The following is a 19,287-nucleotide window of genomic DNA, read 5'->3' as shown; positions in this document are numbered from 1 at the left end:
AAATAATAGTTAAACAATTTCAAAAAAATTTAGAGTCAAGTATATTTTCCATGGCATAGCCATCATGGATGGAACACAAAAAGGCACAAAGCGTAGCAATCATAGTAGAGACACAAGAAACACAAATTAAACCTTCATTTATATCGGTGGAACAACGTGCACTTTAGATTTCACTCAAGGCAATCGCTTTTTCAATGGATAAACTGCAATAATGTGCATAAGGGTTTATAGAGTTTGTATTATCACACTTTCCCTATGAAACATTGAACCAATTATGGTTTAGCAATACTTAGGAGATCTAATCCTTTGTAGCAATAACCATAGTATAGTTGGCACAGTTGTCAATGACATGTGATGCACTGTAGGCAAAGAAAATGTAGCTATTGGTAGAGAAGGAGAAAGTAAAATAGAGAGAAGAGGAACTAAGGAAAGTAGTAGAGGATGTCTACAACAACCTCCGAGAGGCACTGAAGAAGATAGAAACACTAGTAGAGGGGAATGTAACAAATATTGGTTAAGCCTTTCAGGATATCAAGATAAATGTTATGGACTTAGAATCACATATAAATCCAACTACTCCACCTAAAGAGAAAAATCCCAGAGAAAAGGAATAGAAAACCACATTGAATATTGAACAAATAAAATAATTCAATGTAAAATGAAACAAGACGTATGAACAAGGGTTGCATATATGAACAACAATGATGGAGAGTGAAGATCTCGAAGAAGTGGCACAAAAAATATAAACCATGCCAGAGAAGGCCCAAAATATCTAGGAAAACATGAGCACACTACAACTCGCTAGGTGTAGGGATACCGTGGTGGAAGGAGAAAAATTTGAAAATAGATAAATAAAATGAGAATTGAGGAGTAGAAATTATCACAAAGGTTTGAGACCTTGCAGGAATAGGTAATGAAAGTCATACACGAGACTATAATTGCACATCAAATGGCTAAGAAATCATTTTAGGACATTACATAAAATTTGAAGACACCCATGACAGTTGAGGTGGCAGATGAGATTTTGGGGCAAGCAAAGGAAGTAGAGACAAAGGTCATTATAGTAAAGCATACATTGGAAGCATTCATCATGACAACAAAGGTGAAAATTCCCTCAGTAGAATAATAGAAATACTGAGTGGCTTAAGAACAAGCCATAGGTTGGTGTTAGGGGCTCGTTGAGGTAGTATTTTGGCATACAAGTTTGGGATTTATGCAAAGGAGTGTTACAGAAAAGGCTACCACACAGGAAGGTTTTCCAAGGATCAACGTGCATGAATGAAAAGAATAAGGAACATTCTTAGGCCTATTTTGTATGCTTTTTAAATGGTAATATTTACCACCCATAGTAAAAAGGGGTTTTTGGTCGACTTGTACCTAAATGTAAAACTATAAATAGATAAATCCATGACGTAAAAGATAGGGTCCATGGTCTTTGACGCTTATAATTAATTTTATGCATGTGATGTAAGAAGTTAACCTATCAAGATGGCAAGTCATGACAGTTGGGATTATATTGAAGACTTGAAAATGATGATAAAAGGATATATTTTGGATTATTCTCTGTGTTTGTGTATTATACAATGGGTTTTTGTCTTTCTATATTATGATTATGTTAATTATTTGTGAATGATGGATTTATTGCACAAGATAAGGGTATAACTTAATTTCTTTCTATGAATAACAAGAAGTAATGATATGTTGAATATAATAGTGATATTTTAGTATCTATGTCTCCATATTCTTGCAATCTCTCATGGATGCCTTGGGTGAGACTTCATCTGTGTTGGCAAAAACATAATGGAAGCGTTGAGACCCTAGGTTTAGGCATAGGTGCCAACAAAAGCTCCATTGTAGTCTAGCACAATGGTGAAATTTTCACCTTATCCAGGACGAATAAGGCATCTCACTCAAGGCATGTTGTGACCTTAGTTAGTTAAGGGTTGGAATAAGTTATCAGGAAGACTCACATGGAATATATCAGTGCCTGTAAATCCAGAATTACATGAATTAGGAACCCAATCATAACCGATCAAGCGTATGAAGAGAAAGAACATCATGCAGGTGCAAGCATATTAAAATTTTTAAAATCCACATAAATCCACACACAGAGTACTCGGGTATCCCTATAATATTTTATTCTATTAATTCTGGAAATAATACAATATTACATCCAACTCAAAATCCTCATAGATAGGATAGTAAACTAACATAAAAGAGAAATACACAATTGAGATAATAAGAACCAAAGAGGGCTTGAATGGCTTTGCAACAACATTTCGGTATCCTTCCTACCTCTACCTCTTTTATTTTCCCCTCAGACTTATTTTGTATCCCCGTGCTTGCTTGGACTGGCACTTATGCTTTGGATGCTACACCCTTTCCCTCTTTCAGATACTTCTACTAGTCAACCATTCATATCCCTTTCTACTCTGTTGTGGCTACCTAAGTCCCAACTTATCTAGCCATGTTTCCACAACTAATGGTCTTTGGAAAATCCATTTCTCTTCCCTAGTTGTCTCCTCCACAACTTATGAAAGGTTATGTTTGGAAAAAATTAGTCATCCTATTGAAAATGCAATAATAAATTCCTAATTTAATTTTCCCTTAAATTAAATCAAGAGAAAATCAAAATTTCACATCACAAGACAACTTGAATGAGTTAACTAGTTTGTTATCACTAAGTTAGCTTTATTAATTCCAGTTGAGGACTTAAATTGAGTTGTGTATAGTGATTCCTAATTCTTAGGAGAATAGGTTGAGTTAATTTCAATTGTAACAATTGAATTTAGTTAAATTGAATTAAGCTCAGTTAAATTAGTTCCAACTGTTGGAGAAACCAGTAAGAGGTCTAGCAGTGGGGTGCAGCTTCAGTGTTCAAATAGTTAACTGATCAGTCAACCTAAATTAACTCATGCATGCATGGAATTCGGGTTACCCAGTTTATATTGGAGTTCAAGGGTAGTGTACTATCAGTTGTATAATTATCCAAGTTACACAGGTGGTGCATGCAATCAAAGAAGGGGTCTACATGGATTGCGCAATTATAATTGGGAATTTCCCTAATTAATGTCGGGCTAATTCCTTGAGGAACATCACAATGAAATAAGGACTTGGGCATGTAGACAAATTGGCTAAGTATTGGCCAAAGTCAACTTGTGAGGAAGTGAGATAGATTATACTAGTTCATAGGTTGCTCAAGATTGAACAATAATTGTATTTCTTCTCTATTTACTGACCAATGCAATACAGATAGGAAGGGGTTTTGAGAAGTTAAAATTTTAAGGATGGAAAATTATCTTGAAGTTTAAAAACATTGGCGAATCTCGGTAGTCCCTAATATGCAAACTATAAAATGTTTATAGATATATTCATAAAATTATTCAAATTCATAATTATTTTATATATAGTCTCTATATAATGTTGGTGATTTTTAAGGTGAAATAACTTTATATTGTAAAATTTGGATGAATCATTTTTATAAAACATACAATTGGCGAATTTTTTTTGTGGAAAAATCAAGGAAAATTAGCCCACCTGTGAATATTAGCATCTAAAATTTTCAATGGTTTTGAGAAGTTGCTTTCCACTTAGATAAATCTCGGAGCATATGTGATTGAATTTTGTCTCATATTTATGTTGGGATTTCTCGATCGTTTAATTATTTCCATTGATGAGTACAGTAGATTCAAGTATTTTGTTTTGGAAAATTACATAAGTAGTTTGAATATACAAGGAATTTATACATGGTATATGTTGTAGCATCTATTGTTATTTAAAATTCATTCTATAATTTTATAAAATAAAAAAATGAACAAAAATAAAAATAAGATATTATATTCTAAACATCAAAAGAGAATAAAAAGTACAAAGCAATTATTTATTGATGACGGTATTCAAAGCTGATGTAAGGTGGGCTCCGACCCATATTAAAGTGCGAGTGGTATCCTAAAATCTGAGTGAGCATGGGATCGAAAAGTTGATAAAGTGTTCTGCAGGGAGCGACAAGCATGAGTTTTAACTCAGGCTCAACCCCCACAGTTGACCATGGCATCAAGCTGGTTGACCAAGATCTATGGCCCAAGATTACTACGGGGGTTCAAACCCGATGAATATCCTGTACACTCCCTACCCCCATAGCAGGCCACCCTCATCACTTCACTCCATCTCATCTCCTCCACGTCATCCGCCACCCTCATTTATTATCAACCGCTTCATCCACTATTCCCCATCACTTCACCTGTCATTCCATTAATTAAGTTCATTAATCACAGTTTTTGTTTCCTCCCATTCGATTATTTTATATATATATAAGGGATCAGAAAAACCCCGTTGTTTTAGCCTTGTTTTAATATTAAGCAGTCTTGCAGCCAATTCAGCGAATCCAAATAAGCAACCGTGCTGGTAGCATCCAAGTCAACAATCATGCCAATAACTGTCATTTGTATATGTCACCTACAGTCACCATGGCCCAACAAGTAAGTTCCTCATCAGTTATTTATACCCCCTTAATGGATGTTAAAAGAGATATTTTCGATACCCTCTGTACAATTAAACATCTCTCATTATATCAAGAGGTCATTCTAAATCATAAGAAGTCTCCTATATTCATGGAAATGGTCAGGTCAGGTGTTCTAGATGCTTTTTTTCCTAGAACTCATTTATTTACTAAATTTATTCAATGGCTAGCCTTAGCAATGTACCCCAAGAAATGTTTTGCAATGAATCAGTCTAGGGAAAATGTTTTTCAAGTGACCTCAGAGTTAATACACCAAGCTTTGAATTACCCTGTGTGAGGAACTTACACAACCTTTACTGAGGAATCCTTGATTTCTTATTATGATAACATGTCTCCTCGGGATATTTCTCATGTCACTTCTTTCTTAGCTCCTAAATCTAGCCAATTCTCCTTAGATGGCAATCTTTTCTCTTTAGAAATGTTTGCAGTGGATATAAGAACTATTTTGCAAGTAATTGCTAATATTCTAGGGAAAGAAGACTCCAAGCAGGTAGATAAAGTTGTTCTGGGATTTTTCTCCTTAATGATGAAGCTTGAAGTTGTACTAGACATCCTAGCATTCTGGGTAGATTCCATCAATACTCAATTTATGACTTTGGCTCTCACTGGTTCATTCAAGTTTCCTTTAGTCATTACTTATCTATTTTTGTACCAGAATGCTGAACATTTCTCTGGTTTGTGGTTAAACGTTTTTGATATCAATAAAAATAAGCAATCAGTGGTTTTTTAGACAGGCCTAATAAGGATTGATCCAGCAGATAGTGGTTTATTTTTAGTTTACTTCCTTATTTCTTCTAGTAGCTTATAAGATTTTGAATGGAAGCCTACCCCCAACTTTCTTTCCTAGAGCTCAAGAGTGTCTTCAATTGAGTAAGGATGTGAGATGTGGGGATTGGTTCATCTTTGAAGAGCATGCAGAGATTAGGCTTTATGGAGCCTCTATCAAACCTTATAGATTACCTAAGTTTGTGGCAATGAGGCATTTTTCCCTGGAATTTATAAGGCAAATCTTAAATGTTGATCAAGTTCATTTTGTCCCTATGAAGAAAGGCTTCTTCTTCAAGCTGCATAAAGTAGTGGGACCCTTCATTGTACATACTAGACAGGCTTCCCAAGAAGTTGAAGGATTATTGAATGATATGTGTCTTTTACAGGAGGTTGAGTGGGCTTATGACCCTCACCAAATTATTTCAAAGAGAAGAGTGGAGAATGGCTATTCAAACTTCATGTATGAAAGTAGACCTGAAGTAGAAAAAATAGAAAATGGAGGCTTGGAAAGCACTCAGGAAATAGAGATTGAAACCCCTAGGATTACTGCAAAAAGGTGTCAAGAGGGTTAGAGAGGAAATTATTGATCTAGATGAGGAATAATCTGAAGTAGCAAAAAGAATCAAGCTTCAAGATGCAATGTCTTTGGCTCAACCTGGTTTGATTATTCAGTTAGGAGAGACAGAGGGTGCTCCTGCTTCACCATCATCCAGAGAACCTGTTCATGATCAGGATCCTTTAATTCAAAGTATGTTTGATAAAATAGTTGAGAAAAATCAGAAGATGAAGTTAAATATGGAAGCTCAGGCTGAGTCTCACGTAACCTCTGAACAAACAAGATTCCTATCTACCATGGATTTGGAGAAGAGTCAATTCATAATTGCTTTCTCTCATCCTACAGAAATATGAGTGGGATCTTCTAGCAATTTCAAGACTGTAAATTTGACTGTTGACACTCACAAGCTTCCAATTCCTGATAAGGTCAACTTTCATATGCAAACTGGCTAATTGATTGTAAATGATCTATATAAGATAAATGCAGCAACTTCCAAGGCCGAGAAAGTGCTAAATAAAGTAATTCAGCAACTAAAGTTGGAGAAATCTAATTCCAGAGCTTTGAATGCTCAGTTTGACGAGCTAAACAAGATTATCATTAAATAGGGGTCAATCCTGATGACCAACCTGCTGTTCAAAAATTGTTGCAATATGCTAAATCGGAGATTGGAGCTTTGAAAAAGAAGTTGAATCTACCTACAGGTGAGCATCCCTTAGCTGCAAGGATAGATGAAGTAGAAAATGAAAAATAAAATCTCCTACATGATGTGTTGCAGAAGACTGAAGAAGTCTCATTACTTAAAGAAACTCTGGACAAGCTACAGAGGCAGGTAGACACTCATGTTTGTACAGTGGTAATACCAGCCAACACAGATGATCCAATAGCACAGGTTCTATAATTGGGAACAAAGCTTAAAATGGCTGAGAATGATGTGAAGAAAGCTCAAAGAGAGTTAGAAACAGCTTGCAAATTATTGAATTTAAGTGAAGAAGAAACAATAAGAGAAAGAGATAATGCCAAGAAATATAGGGAAGATCTCCTCAGGGTTGAAGATAACATCAAATGGCTAAAGGAGAAAATGAAGGGCAACATGTCCTTAATTCAAGCCAGAGAAATCCTATGGGATGAAGTTATTGAGGTTGTCAGAGGTATTTGGGAGTTTTTGGTGATTATATCTGAAGAAAAAACACTAATTAGGGATATGGAGGAGGTGGTTATTAAAAATAAGCAAAAAGATCTAGACAGATCAAAGTTTGCAAAGAGGATGATAGACTTCATTAACTCTAAGTCTATTGCAAAGTTGAAGGAGCATGACATGCTAGACAGAATAACATGTGCAATTGATTTCAATAAAATGATTGTCAGAAAAATATATAGGATTACTGCTAAGAAGAAGATAAAGAAGATAAAGGAAGCAATTTCAAAGTTTAGCATCTTGTTTGACAAAAGAGTTAGGGTTGGACTTCCTTCCTGCTGGGATCTTCAAGGAAACTTACTACCATGGAAAACATATGAGACTTTGCTAGTTGAGGCAAAAAGAAAAGTTGATAATACTCATGAAAGGAAAACAGTATTAAAAGGAGCCACCATTGTGAATTTCCTGAACAAAGATTTTAAACTTCTCTGGATGGTGAAGACTCTATTTTCTGACAAACCTACTTATAGTAGGATAACAGCTTGCAGAATAGCACTCAACAAGCTATAGGAAGCATCAAAGTAAAATGTGCCACTATGGAGAAAGTGTAAGGAATGGATGATAGAGCAAAACAAAGGTACATCAGCAGAACCACATACTCAGGCTACTGATCCGAACAACGAACAGCAATCACCAAATATTACTCTGATTTCTGTCACTTCTTATTTTCTTGTTTTCTTAAGAAGAATGAGGTGTCTTTTACCATCCATGTAATATTTTGTAATGACCCGTTACCTTAGGTAGTTAGGAAGATAGTTAAACAGTTTGGCAGTTTTGGTGGTTACCAACTGTTCCATGATGTATAAGAAAAGGAAAAATTATAGAAAGAGGGTTGGAATTGTGAAGGACCTGGGCGATATACTATTGTATTTTGATATGAATTGATGATTAATGAAATAATCCATAGTTTTCCACACATTGTTGGTTATGATTTTGTAATTTCTCTGTTATGTATCATTATGTGTCTTCCTTTCTTTAAATATGGTAATCAAGATGCAGGTCTTTGTTTACTTATGTGAATGAAGTTAAAATCCCTTAAAAGAGCACTCCTATATGTAAAGTTCCTACTTCTACATTTCCTCTAGGTTACAGATAATAGTTTCAGTGAAAAGAAGCATATTGTCTATAACTTCTCAAAGCATTCTTCACTCAGCATTTATATTCAGCAATCAAATGGAATTCTGAGACTTTCATGTCACTTAAGTATTGAAGATTAAAAATTAGGTGTTTCAGGTTCTTCATTTGAAAGTATAACATATAATTAAGTGACCACTAAGTGACATAAACAATAAACATTAATGTCTTAAGCACAATTTCTACACAGCCAGGAAATTGGTTTCTTAAGGGACAACATTAATTGGCACTGTTGCTGGGGAGAGAAGACAAGAATACTTTTCCCTGGGTTTTCAATATTTTCCTCTGGTTGTTCAGTGAGGAGGAAATATTTGGCTGCAGTGAACCAAAATTAATAACTCTGGCTCCAAAAAGGCCTCATACAAGGTCAGACACCTCACAGCAGAAACTTCAAGCCCTTTTAGACCCTGAGAGGCTAGTTTCCAAGAGGGTTGGAAGGCCAAAAACTCTACTTACACCAAGTCCTACACTGTCTGCACCTCGCAGCAGTTTGACTCATTTTTCATTCAAACATTCATCTTTTTTATATAACAGTCACCTCTTACAGTCAACTCATTTCAAGAACCCAACTGTCAAGAACAGTCTCTAGAGTCAGTTTCTTTTTTAGTACCTGCTATAATTATTCAACCTGAACCTATAACTACATTTCCACCTTCTCATACTCCATCTACCCCTCAGTCAGTTTCCACATCTGCTGGAAATCAGGGTTCAGTAAGTTCAGGAGAAAATATGGTAGCACCTGCATTCTTGATGAATAGGTATGCACCTATTCAATTGCCACCACAGTTGAATCAAATGCCACAAGAATATTTGAAGATTCTTCCTCATTTCACAGGAGAGGATGAACAAACAACAGAGAATCATATAACAGTCTTTTGTAATTTTGCAGAAAACCTAAATGTTGAACATTTAAATGTTGTTCTAAGACTTTTTGTGCAATCCTTGGATGGCGAAGCAAGAAAATGGTTTAAAGGACTTCCTAATAACTCTATTCCTACATGGGAAGAGATGGAGCGCTTATTCATTCAGAGATGGGGGGAGAAAAGAGACCATGGATATTCACTCACAGAGTTCAATGCTATTAAGAAGGAGCCTGATGAAAGTGTTGTAGAATTCACTAGAAGGTCTAATCAATTGCACAATACTCTTCCAATGGAGATTAAGCCCCCTCCTGCTAGTGCAAAAATAACCTTTGCAGGGGCTTTTGAGTCAGATTTTGGATTTACATTGAGGGAGAGAAGATCCCCAACCCTTTATCAGATCCAAACTGATGCCTTAGAGATAGAAGAAAATCTGGTGGCTATAGGTAAAACACCTGAGACACAGCCTATCTAAGATAAGGGAATGTCTAAAGTAGAATCCTCTCAAAGTCAAACATTAGAGGGTATGAGTAATGTGATTAAAAATTTGTCAAATAAATTGATTACATTAGAATTGGAAAGTAATAATTTTTAGAGGCAAGCACAACAAAATAGGAATTTTAATCCTCAGTATAGAAGACAACCTCTGCAAATTCTACAGAATGAGAGAAAAGATCAAGATCATATTCAAGCACCATTGTATATAGAGGCAGATCCTGATGAAGTACCAGAGCATTCTAGGGACCATGATGATCAGATTTCCACGTTGTATGCAGTAGATGAAGATGAACTAGGTGTCAAGGGAGAAGAATATGAATATGTTGAAACATATGTAATTTATGATGAAAATGAAATTGATGAGTATTGGAAACAGTTTACTGATTTTATGCAGGCAGAATTACATAAGAAATATGACTTGAGATCAAGGAAAAGATCTAGAAGTCAAGAAGAGGAAGGTGAGCAGCAAGTTCCAGCTCCCTTACCAAAGGTGACTCCACAAGAACCCCAGCCTGCAAAACAAGTAAATAAAGGAAAGCAACAACAGAATACAAATAGCAAGACTCAAATACTTCAAGGTGAGTCTTCTCAAGACAAAAGTGAAAAAATCCCTTTAGAAAAACTTTTTTCCATTCCGCAACAAATTTCAGTCATAAAGAGAGGTGAAGATGAAAATGAAAAGAATACTAATAGGGTCATGTGTTTAGTCTAACCAAGGAATTGGAAAAAATCATAATTCAAGTTCCCCTCATAGAGTTGGTCAGAACACCAGTCTATCAAAGAGAGATTAGTGAGTTTATCAATCTAAAAGAGAATGTGAATGTGAATGACACTGTGAATCTACAGGATGATAAACTAATAGTGGTTTTCGGTCCACATGTGGAGGAGGTAGATCCTTCAACACCTCCTTTATATATTTCCTTATTGATCGATGATTTCCTCTTGCATAATTGTATGTTTGATTCAGGAGCTTCACATAACCTTATGCCATTGTCAGTGATGAAACAACTAAACCTACAAGTTACTAAACCTTGTAGATACCTGTACTCTTTTGATTCAAATAAAGTTAAATGTCTGGGGGTCATTAACGATATGGTGGTGTCACTAGCCCAGATCCCAGCTAGGAGCTTGGTAATGGATGTAGTGGTAGCAGATATCCATGCTCGGTTTGGAATGTTACTATCTAGGTCATGGGGGGATAAATTGGGTGGTGTTTTGAAGCTAGATCTTACATATGCTATCATACCAACTTTTGGTGGAGAAGAAAGGAGGTTGTATAGAGAGACTAGATTTGTAAAAACAATTACAAAAAATGGAGCAAGAAATTCACCTATATATAGCCAGGAGAAAGATGACTTTGCTTGCTTCATGCTGCATGATAATGCAAAGTTGGCTGAAGATAACCAGAAGTAGCTTACTTCAGCCAGTGTAAATACAGAGCTACAAACAGAAGGGATGTGGAAATGCTTCTTTGGTGGAGCCTATTCTAAGGAAGGAACAGGTTCCAATTTCCTTCTAATTACACCTAGAGGTAATATGTTCACTTTTTCTTTTAAATTGGAGTTCGAAGCAACAAACAATGTGGCAGAATATGAATCCTTGATCATTGCTCTGTAAACAGCTAAACAAATGGGAGTCAAATCAATTTCCATTTTTGGAGATTCAGAGCTGATTATAAAACAAATAAAAAACCACTGCTAAACAAAACACCCTAGGCTTAGGGCATACAGTAATGAAGTGTGGGATTTGGTTGAAATTTTTTTTGAATCATTCAACATTCAGTTCCTTCCAAGGGATGGAAACAGATTAGCAGACTCATTAGATGTGGCTGCTAGTACTTTTAGGCCTCCTATTAATCCAAAGCTAAGATATGAGGTTTAAATGAGGCATAGTCCTTCTGTCCCTTATAATATAAAGTATTGGTAGATATTTGAAGATGATCAGCAGATTAAAGAATTTTTGGCTATGATTGAATATTTTCAGGATAGTGAGATTGATCAAGATGAAGATGAAGCAACAAAAGGTGCAGAAGTAGTGGTTTGAAAAATTCTATTGTTAATCAAAAAGTTTTTCAATTGAAAAATTATATTCTACTAAGGGGGCCTGTCCCTCTTGAAGTACTTTTTAACTCTAATGATGTAGCTATCAGTTCAGAAAAAATTCCACAGGATGAGCAAATTCAATATTATAAATTGGAACTCAGGAGGAGCCCAGGTTAATCAAATTATTTAACGGAGTTCCACTTAATTATAAGGAAATATATCTTAATATTTGTAAGGACTATATTGATGTTTTTGCTTGGTCCTATGAGGATCTCAAAACATATGTTATAAGTATTATTCAACACAATATTCCCTTAAAAAAGGGGATAAAACCATTTAAGAAAAAACTTAGACAGATAAATCCATTGCTTTTACCATCAATTGAGAAAGAGGTCAAAAATTTGCTTGATGCTAAAATAATAGTTTCACTCAGGTACTCTGACTGGGTGGCCAATTTAGTGCCTGTAAGGAAGAAAAATGGATAGATAAGGCTATGCGTGGACTTTAGAAATCTCAATAGGGCTTCATTAAAAGATAACTAACCATTACCTAAAATGGATCATGTATTGCAAAAGGTAACTGGATCATTCAGTATGTCAATGCTGGATGGGTTCTCTAGGTATAATCAGGTGGATGTGGATAAATAAGATTAGAAAAAAATTGCATTCACAACTCCTTGGTGTTACAGATCCATTTGGGCACATCAACCCCAACTTACATATCAGTACTATAAGGGCCCATCAAACCCTAATTCAGTTGTTACATGCCCTAATGAAGTCAACTATCAAGAATGTCTCCTTCCCAAGAGATTCCATGACTAAAATCATCCAAAACCTGCCTCTAAGAAGATCAACACAGGTAGGCCTTTATTAGGGTACATTGTAGTGCAGACTAGTACACTGCCAGGGTGCATTGCAGTGCACTTAAGCCCTCCTTGGCCCGCGCTGGGAAAATTTAAGTGAAATCTACATTGGGGTTTGGAATATTTTTATCCATAGGATGCCTCTATAAGTTTCCCAAGTCTATCCACTCCTTTGGGCTCGATATTGGATAAGGGAGGGAGTTAAGGAACATTAATCCCTTCATCCCTTCCTCCATGGAGCTAAATCCTATGCTTGGGAGGGCATTCATTATCATCATTTATGGAATAACTTCCTTAATTCACCTATAAAAATACCACTCATCTAAGTGATCAGGGGCTGGAAATCATTGAATTATAGGGAGATGCTATTAGTATGAGACTTGAGTTGGTTTCAAGTATTGTAATGATGTCAAAATGTCTTGCTTTTTATGAAGAGAGGATGGGATTAAACTGGATGAGTGACACTGAATCAAGAAAATTGGGTTGTAACTCTTCCTTTTACTAATAAAGTGTTCAAAGATTTTTCCATATGTTTGTATTGTTCATTGATGCTTTCATATGTGTATTATGCACTTGATTCCATTTTATGTTTAATCAATAGATCATTATCATATGCTTTGATTGGTTTTTGTCTTATGTTTGTGTGCAGGTACTTTTCAATTGGAATAAGTACGGAAAGCAGTGACATAATTGGTCAAGGGAGATAAGGAGTAAGTGAAAGCTTCAAGTAGGCTTCTTTTCTATCTTATTTAATCTATTGGTTATAGAAAAAGTAGAGAATGCTTTGCACTGTTGTTCTAGACTTAGCTACTAGTCTAGGGGTTTGAGCATTTATCCGTAGACACTAAAACTTCCCAAAAAAAATTGGTGAATCCAATGGGGAGTGATTATCCATCTTAGTAGCTTATCAGCCTCTTAGGACATTTCTACATACTCTACTTGTGGTCGTTGATTGAATTTCAGTCTTATTTCATTGAAAATTCAGTCAAAACTGTGTCAAATTGCCTTCAAAAATGGCTTATTGTCACCAGCATAGCCCAATGAAGGACATAGTGCGCTGCAATGCACTTCTCACATAGAGTCAGTGCACTGAAGTGCACTGTCTCTCGTTGCACCATGCACTGATCCCTTGAGGGTCAGTTTCCCATCTAGGAACTGAAGTTTTTTGTTAATTTTCTCCTATTTGAATGATTTGTTGAATGTCAATAATGTCTTGTCTCTGAAAATAGTTTTTCATCTCCTTAACTGGCCCTACTTAAACTAGGATTGATAAATGTTTCTTATGTATTTACTTTGTCATTTTCAATCTATGGTCGAAAGTTAGTTTTTTGGTCGATTGATCTTTGTCGAAAGAAAGTGTCGTAAAATTTTCTTTTCCTTCAAAAATTGAATTGTCATAATGTCTTCATTCATGAAAGATCGATTGATTAATGTGTGCATATGATTAGTCTTTTCGTTGAAAGTGTCGTAATTCCTCATTTCTTTGAAAAAGAAAGTATCATAAAGTCTTTCTTTCATTGAAAAGAAATTGTCACAAAATCGTCATTTTGATGAAAAGAGTTTATTGATCGATTGTGCTTTAGTTTTCCTTTTTGTTCATTCACATTAAGGGAAATCGAAAAGAAATACATGCACATTGCATTTAAGAAGTTTGTGTGTGTTGAGAGGAATAGTGTAGGGAATTTTAATTTAGATTGTGCTCTTTTCTCTTTGATCAAAAGAAATCTAATTTCTCTATCCCTAAGTAGCTAGGATTTTCATCGTTAAATTGAATGGAAAAAATGCTTATCATGATAGTTGCATTCCTAGGAATTTCAGAATACATCACGTGGTGAAATTGAAAGGGAAATTCCTAAGCAAGATCAACTTCAAATAAACATCAATTTACCTAATGGAGCATTGTCATTAACGAGAACATTTAGTGGTTCTAGGATATAGACGTGTTCCAGCATCGTGAAACCAAGCATTTGTCGCTAACTTGTCTGCAATACATCCCGAGTGTGATACCCCATTCCACGTATGTGATTATATCGTAGCTCTTCCATGTACCTTTGGGTATATAGCGCAGTGTTACAGTACGTAAAGTATATGGGAATGCACTCACTATGCGGTTTTGCATTAGATAGCGCTTATACAGACTAGGCCTCCATGTACCTTCGAGTATATATGGGAGGACAACTTTAGGTTTCTATCCATCCTTAAGTAATCGAGTCGGCCACCTTGTAAACTCTGATACACCGAACACAACATTCGGGGAGATTTCCTGCCCGTACTTCTTGGTTCGCCAGGAGGTATTCTGTAGTTCACAGTTTCTTGGTAAACCTTTTACCTAGTATACCCCTTTTCGTTTATTTCTCTTTTGATAATAAAATTAATCAAAAATTGTGAAGGAACATCAACCCATACCCCATCGTTCGTGAAGAACAGTGAATAAACTGCCTTTGCCTCCCGAAGCGACACCAATTCGGGTAAAGCGGTCTCGCTTAACTGAGTCTAGTACATCAAGAACTCCTAGTTATTCATCTGAGTTACCTGAATCATCTATTTCGGTAAGTACAGAGACTCCAGTTACTCCAACTATTTCTGGTACATCTATTCCTCAAGAAGAAGTTTCACAATTACCTGAGGACATTAGCACTGATCCTAGTGAAATAGTAACCGAAGTTGTTCAGTAACAAGTTGATCCTCAACTCAAAATTACTCAACAAGAAAGTACTTCTGAACTTGAATTAGTTCAACCAGAAGTTAATCCAAAATCTATCCCAGTTCAAACAGAAGTTACATCTGAACCTAAAGTTGTTTAGGAACCTCTTTCTAAAACAGTTGTTCATTTACCCAAACATCTGGACTTGGAATTTGAACATTCAGAAGTTGTTACATTACCAAAAGACGATCAACCGATTACCCCTCAAACATCAGTAACTATTGAAACTTCAACTTCATCACCACCAGAAATCTTTTATAGACCTGACGATGAATTTCTTCCACCAAGTTTAATTTCTATATAGGAGGAATTGGAAGAAATTCCACACTTGGAGCCCCGTTTCACTTTGGAACTGGGCTTTATCTTTACCATAATACTCCTGATTTTTTCGTTTCATTTGATCCTGCTTCTTTTCAAGTACTCGTCGATTCTTCAGGACAACTTTTGGGACATTTAACTATGGATGAACAACCATCAACATCTCAGACTGTATCATCTGATGTAGCTGTAGCAGAATCCTATGTTGTAACCTCTTCAATGTTTTCTACCACACATGAGTCACACTTGTATGGTGAATCGTCTGTCCCGATTGGTTACCAATCATTGTTTGGAACCCACTCAGGGGTTGCTTCTACACCATGGTCATCACCCATGTCCTCAACTGGAGTTTTTCCTGGTTATTCTCTAATGGGAACTCAATAGTTTGATCTTGCATATTAGTATCAAGCTAGGCAATCTAGTCAACAAAGACCTATGTATCCATTAAATACTAGATTTCCACCATATGAAAGCAATATTCTTATTCATCGTATCCTCCTTATTCCAGGAGTCTAACATATGGTAATATCCCACAGTATTCACGTCAATTGGGAATTAGATTTTGTCAATGGAAACCAATAATGCCAGTTCAACCAAGGCTTGTGTGTCCAACACAACCAATGCAAACTATGTCAGCTATTCCCACTACACCTGTTGTTATTAATGTACCACAGTCACAAGTTCAAACTGTTGTATCTCAATTGGTACAAACTAATCCTTCTACCTTGCAATCACAAGTTTCAAGTCAAGAAATTCAACTTCCTCAATTTTTTTTACAACAACCACTTGTTTCTGGAGTTCAGCAACAACCTCAAGTTAGTATACCCTTATCTGGACTAACCCAGGCTTACACTGGTATAGTTTATTCACAACCTAGCCAACCTTTCATTGTTGGACAACAACAACCGTTAAATCAACAACAAATGATTCAACAACCGTGGCAGCCTCAATTTCAACAACTCCAATTGCAGCAATTCCAACCCTAGTTTGGACTTGTTCCATAGGCTCAACCTGGTTTTGGTCAATCTCAAGCTTACCAGGGTCCTAGTCAACAGGGCTTTGCAAGTTATGGACAACCACACATCCAACCTGGTTACCAACAACCACCTTATACTGGTTTTGTTCAACAACCATACCAAGGTTACCAAATGCAGATACCCTATGTCGGTATGCAAAGACCTATTGCTCAGGCAATTCCATCATATCCTAGGTATGCTCAACCTAACTTGAATCGATAGTTGCCATTTGTAGCAACTTTAGAATTACCATATTTAAATTGGCTCACTAATGATCCAATTTTATATGCACCTTGGTGGCTGGTAATTCCACATAAGTTACCATCTGACATTCCAAAATTTAATGGAAATCTTGGAGAAGACCCATCAAATCATGTTATGACCTTTCATTTGTGGTGTTCATCAAACTCCTTAAATGATGATTTGGTCAGACTTTGTCTTTTCCAAAGAACACTTTTTGGTCCAGCTGCTAAATGGTACATCGAATTACCAAGAGCTTCTTTCGACAATATCACCACTTTAGCCACTACTTTTTTGACCCACTTCCAGTTACCTATCAGATACGATACTGGAACAAAACTCCTAACCAACTTTAAACAAACTACTGCTACCCATATATCAGATCATATTCATGAGTGGCGGTGTTGTCATCGAATGGTTAAGCCATATGTTCCCGATCAGCTTTTAGCCGAGTGGTTCATGAAATCCTTGTTTCCATCAATCACTAAGGATGTGGCAAAAGGTGGAGTTGTCATAGAAGAGGAAGTTATTTCTCATGCCCAATACTTGGATTTGATTTACACATAATCTAGCATGCTTTATGATAAAATTCCCAATTCACATCGACCATCTTTCACTGTTCCCCCTCCTCCACAGTTGAGTAAGGACTCTCATGCCGACGACGGTGTGATCGGTTCTTCAACCACACAAACAACAGGGAGACCATTTGGTCAATCTCTTGTTGTTTCAAACCAAACTGCCAATGCATTAGAAAATACTCTTGCCTTCGAGATTAATGTCGTGTCATCTGAAAAAGGCAAAAATCCAAAGCAACCAGGGAGCAAGAAAAAGGGGAAAAACAAAAAGAAACAAGAAAATTCCCCTCCAGAGAAATCATCTGATTCCTCTACTTCGGCAAGGAAACCTCATTATCCATGTCTGATATGTAATGATGAGAATTTTACAAGAGATTGTCCACGTTGCTCTGAGGTCTCTAAAATTTTAAAGACTTCAAACACATCGACAGTGTTGATTGATCCGTTTCCAACCCCGGAGACACATTTGGTTGCAACAGACCATGCTTCCACATCCCAAGTACTTATGTTATCCATCACAAAGCCACAAAATGAAGTTTTGCTGTCAACAAGAAACAAAGATTATGGAAATTCATTGTTGTCGAATAATCAGGCCACTGATCAACCTAATCCTTCGACTTTGACTTCATTTGAAGTTGTTCCACCCATTGTACCTGAATTGACAATAAAACCACCAAAGGGAGTTGTGCACAAATCGACATTCAACCCTTGGGCTCGAGCAACTCAAAATTATACACTCGAGGTGTTGTAAAACTGTCCCTCCCAGAAGCAGGCTTTACTGTCAGCAATAGGCGGAATAGATCCCACAAATTCAAATCTTGTGGTTTTTAGCAATGCAGGATATTCACCACAGTTACCAGCGCAATTAGCTTTCCTAATCCAAGTAAAATCTCTCAATAAGAATGTTCACCGAACTATTATTGATGAGGGGGCACCTACTTGCATTATGTCCATGAGATACTAGAAAACACTTTGGTCACCGCCATTGTCATGATCACCAACTACGTTGAAATCTTTGATGGAAGAACATATACTCCATGTGGGATTTTGAGTAACCTAGAAATCGAACTTGGAGGAAAAATATTTACTGTTGAAGTTGAGGTAGTTGATGGACCCGTAGATTACAACATTTTACTGGGAAGGCCTTGGATATATGCTATGGTTGCTGTGGTTTCCATGTACTTTCGTACTATTGCATTCCCTTTTAAGGGTGGAATCAAAGTCATTGATCAGCTAACCTTCTTCGCCAACAGTTCACAGGATACGGGAAGCATTCCGTTGGTATACAGACCCCTGCTATCACTTCAATGTGTTGGAGTAGGTCTCTTTAAAGATCCTTCCCTAATGGGTAATTTTACCCTACCGTCACCATCTGATTTGGCGGAAGTGGCAAGAGTAGAGACTTGCAACATGATTTCCTCCACCTCATTTGATTTAAGGAGGATTACCAACTAAATTGAAGTTGATAGTAATATTGAGAAAATGTCGTTAAGCCCCATTGAATCATCATAGCAATCAATCTTTCGGGCTTGTGCGGCAAATCCAAATCCACACTCAACAATTGTATGGGTAGATAGGTCGTTAGAATATGGTACCTCTTCGGATCCTTTTTCACGTATACATTCTATGGATGAAGGAATCATTTAATCAATGATGATATGAGAAGAACCGTGGGAAGATTATCATTATCATTCCCATCTTCCAGATGACATCGAAGATTATTCAAATGAGCTAAACCACCCATCAATTGTTGATTTCCTGTCGAATTCTGTTAGAGTAGATACTGTAGATTCTGAGCATAATTTGTCAAACATAGAAGAAATGATTTCTATAAACATTTTGACCAAGTCTAACATTGTAGAAAACATTCATGTCGGAAAATCTTGTTCTCCATTGGAACTTGATAATTTATGTGCTTTCTTTCATGAATTTACAGATATTTTTTCATGGTCTTATGAGGAGGTGCCAGGAATTCACTCAAGAATTGTTGAACATGAGAT

The sequence above is a fragment of the Pinus tabuliformis genome, chromosome 5_2 (assembly GCF_031772625.1).
Source record: "Pinus tabuliformis cultivar Carrire ecotype Pingquan chromosome 5_2, CPIR1, whole genome shotgun sequence".
Lineage (NCBI taxonomy): Eukaryota > Viridiplantae > Streptophyta > Pinopsida > Pinales > Pinaceae > Pinus > Pinus tabuliformis.
Note: the sequence above shows the minus strand (reverse complement) of the source record.